This window comes from Gracilinanus agilis, chromosome 1, assembly GCF_016433145.1.
Source record: "Gracilinanus agilis isolate LMUSP501 chromosome 1, AgileGrace, whole genome shotgun sequence".
NCBI lineage: Eukaryota > Metazoa > Chordata > Mammalia > Didelphimorphia > Didelphidae > Gracilinanus > Gracilinanus agilis.
Window position 1 is genome coordinate 294774488 of NC_058130.1, and position 4651 is coordinate 294779138.

General features: G+C 36.3%; 1 pseudogene; it reads left to right on the top strand.

The window, feature by feature from the left end:
- Nucleotides 1-1344: 1344 nt before the first annotated feature.
- On the top strand, nucleotides 1345-2379 carry LOC123251111 (annotated as a pseudogene).
- The last annotated feature ends 2272 nt before the right edge of the window (nucleotides 2380-4651 follow it).

Consider the following 4651-nt stretch of genomic DNA (forward strand, 5'->3'; position numbering starts at 1 on the left):
TATCCTCACAACCGCTCTATGCTTAGGGGCCATAACAACTCTGTTCACAGCCATCTGCGCAATTACACAAAACGATATCAAAAAAATCGTAGCCTTTTCAACATCTAGTCAATTAGGTCTAATAATAGTTACTGTAGGCCTCAACCAGCCTCACCTAGCATTCTTACATATCTGCACCCACGCCTTCTTCAAAGCAATGCTATTCCTATGCTCTGGATCCATCATCCATAGTCTCAATGACGAACAAGACATTCGAAAAATAGGAGGACTATTTAACTCAATACCTATCACATCCTCTGCCTTAATAACAGGCAGCCTTGCACTTACAGGAACCCCTTTTCTAGCAGGCTTCTACTCAAAAGACTCAATCATCGAAGCCCTAAATATATCATACACAAACTCATGAGCCCTCGTTATAACACTAATTGCCACTTCCTTAACCGCTATCTACAGCCTACGTATTATCTTCTACGCCCTCTTAGGCTACCCCCGATTTACACCAATAACCCCAATTAATGAAAACAACCCTAACCTAATTAACCCTATTATACGACTCACTCTAGGAAGCATTTTTGCAGGCTTCATCTTAACAGCTAACATTCCCCCAACATCATCCATCTCCATAACCATGCCAACCATAATCAAACTATCTGCCCTAATAGTCACCCTTCTGGGCCTTTTAATCGGCATAGAACTAAACTCTCTTAGCAATAAACTCATAAACTCAACTAACCATACTGTCTCCTTCTCTAATTTACTAGGCTACTTCACTCACATTATTCATCGAATGACTCCCCTAATAAACCTATTTATAGGTCAACGAATTGCTACCATACTAATTGATCTTAACTGATATGAGAAAGCAGGACCTAAAGGTCAAGCTTATACTCACTCCTTAGCATCTTCAAAACTTTCCTCAGCTCAAAAAGGACTAATAAAAACATACTTCCTATCTTTTCTTGTCTCAATAACACTCATTCTAGCACTTATATAATCTCCGCCCACGAACAACTTCTAATACAACATAAATAGTAATAAATAAAATCCACCCTAACAAAGCTAAGGCTCAACCACCACATCAGTACAATAATGAAACACCATTAAAATCTTGACCAATACAATGGGTCCCAGCAAAATCAAACAACTCAATAGCTATATTAATATGAACTTCTCCAGACAAATAATATCATACTGCTTCCATCAATAAAACAAACAATAACATACTTATAGCCACATTTCCAATCCATGTCTCCGGAAACTTTTCTGTAGCCATAGCAGTAGTGTAACCAAAAACTACTAATATACCACCTAAGTAGACTAAAAAAACAACTAACCCTAAAAATACATCTTCTAAACACACCACCACTGCACAGCCTAAACCCCCACTAGCAACCAAACTTAACCCCCCATATACCGGAGAAGGCTTAGAAGCAAAAGCTACAAACCCTACGATTAATAACAAAGAAATAAAAAAATAATTATCATTTTTATTATTTTAGCATGGACTTTAACCATAACCTATGGCATGAAAAACCATTGTTGTATTTCAACTACAAAAACTTAATGACCAACCTACGAAAAACTCACCCCCTTGCAAAAATTATTAACCACTCCTTTATTGACCTCCCTGCACCCTCTAACATTTCAGCCTGATGAAATTTTGGATCTCTCTTAGGAATCTGCCTAATCATCCAAATCCTTACAGGACTATTCCTAGCTATACACTACACATCAGACACACTAACAGCTTTCTCATCAGTAGCCCACATCTGTCGAGACGTAAACTACGGTTGACTAATTCGCAATCTACACGCAAATGGAGCATCTATATTTTTCATATGCCTATTCCTCCACGTAGGACGAGGAATCTACTACGGATCCTACCTATTCAAAGAAACCTGAAACATCGGAGTAATCCTACTCCTAACAGTTATAGCAACCGCATTTGTTGGATATGTTCTCCCATGAGGACAAATGTCATTCTGAGGGGCCACCGTTATTACTAACCTCCTATCAGCCATTCCTTACATCGGCACAATCTTAGTTGAATGAATCTGAGGTGGCTTTTCCGTAGATAAAGCAACATTAACCCGATTCTTTGCCTTCCATTTTATCCTACCCTTCATTATCCTAGCCTTAGTCATTGTCCACCTATTATTCCTCCACGAAACAGGCTCCAGCAACCCAACAGGAATTAATCCTGACTCAGATAAAATCCCATTCCACCCCTACTACACCATTAAAGACATCCTAGGACTTATCCTTATAATCCTCACCCTCCTGTCATTAGCCTTATTCTCCCCAGATATACTAGGAGATCCAGACAACTTTACACCAGCCAACCCACTAAACACCCCACCCCATATTAAACCAGAATGATACTTCCTTTTCGCATACGCTATCCTCCAATCAATCCCTAATAAACTAGGGGGAGTACTAGCACTACTAGCATCTATCCTTGTTCTGTTAGTAGTCCCCTTCCTCCACACGTCTAAACAACGAAGCCTTATGTTCCGACCAGTCTCACAAACCCTATTCTGAATTCTTACAGCCAACCTATTTATCCTCACATGAATTGGAGGTCAACCTGTAGAACAACCATTCATCATCATTGGCCAAGTAGCCTCAATCTCATACTTCACCACCATCCTCATCCTAATACCACTAGCAGGAATATTCGAGAACTATATACTCCAACCCAAATACCCCTAACTGTCCAAGTAATTTAATAAAAATACTGGCCTTGTAAGCCAACAATGAAGGAAAACTCCTTCCTAGGACATCTCAAGAAAAGGGCCTATCACCCTACCGCCAACTCCCAAAGCTGGTGTTCTAATTAAACTACTTCCTGATAAACAATTTATATGCTATGTCAGTATTAAATTCATTTATAAAAGTAAAAAAAAGTAAAAAAAGCACATGTATAATTATACTATATACATTATATGTATAATTATACTATATACATTATATATGTCTATATTACATGGATTTATTTACCTCTAGCATATCTTATAATACATTATACTCTTGTATTACTAGATACATATATATATTACAGTACTATTAATCATATAGTATATGGATATTCATTACCTAATATTATGCATAATCTTACATAAGACATATTATGTTGGCGTACATATACATACTGTCCATGGTAACAGGAATCACAAACCTTAATCTGACAAGCATATCATAACCATCAGGAATACCTCAATCCACTTCTCACGAGAGACCACCATCCCACCATCTAAAGGCTTAACATCCTTCAGAGGAGAGGCATGAGTTGTGACGTACCTAATTCCTTGAACAGGCTACTGGTTGTTACTTTAGGATCATAAATTCGTTCATTGCATCCGAATTGCCATTAAATAAGGCATCACGATGTTTCGATTACTAGTCAGCCCATAACGTGGCATAACTGATTCTAACTGGCATGGGGTAAGATTTTTTTCGGGGGAGTTATATCCAATGGGCAGGAGCCTCAGACACCGATATCAACCTAGGATCTAACATGCTTGGTGTTCACACAGAATAAATGAGGATATTATATGAATGATTATAAGACATATTATTATATATAAGAATTAACGCATAACGTGTATACGTAGTAATAAGAAGTAATAATTTAATAATTAATCAATTTATAGTAGATATTAAATCAATGATCTATAGACATATATATTTATATATTCCACCCGGGTGACAAGCACACGAATAAAATAAAAATAAATAAAAAAACAAAACAAAACAAACAAACAAATAAATAAATGATAATAATTAATAATAAATAATAATTAATAATATTTAAATTAATGAATATAAATTTAAGGTATATATTCACTAAACCCCCTTACCCCCTTAAATATAAAATCGTACCTTATTCCATCAAACCCCGAAACCGGAGGACACGATCTTAGCGAACTAGGGACAGGAGCTAAAACTTATGTAGAAAAACACAGAGAAGTATTAACAAGTACAAACCTAAATAAATATGAATAGGCATAAACAGATAAACAAATATATAGACAACTATGAAAGAGTCTATGTATAAATGTAAGCAAGTATTAATAGATAGTAGCACTATAAATCGAATAAGCAGGTAGTCAAAGTATATAAGGAGCACCAATCAGGATCACACAGGATCTGGCAGCCTCCACACTAAAAGACTGCAAGGCTTGCAATATGATATTCAGAAAGGCAAGAGAACTGGGTCTACAACCAAGGATCACCTACCCATCAAAACTAACTATATACTTCCAGGGGAAAGTTTGGGCATTCAACAAGATAGAAGATTTCCAAGTATTTGCACAGAAAAGACCAGGACTAAATGAAAAGTTTGATAACCAACCACAAAAATCAAGAGAAATATAAAAAGGTAAATAAGAAACAGAGGGGAAAGAAAGAAAACTCGTATTTTTTAAATTTGCCTCTTTTGGGGCTTCAATATTATCTAATTATTTGTATTTCTATGTGGAGAAATGTTATGTATAATTCTCTGTAAGGAACTCTATTCACTATTATAGTATTCACTATTATAGTAATTAGAAGTATTATTCATAGGGAGAAGTTGGAATACTAAATGGTCTAAGATGATATGGAGGTGGGAAAGAGGGGGGTGAATACAAGAGGACACCAAGAGGAACTT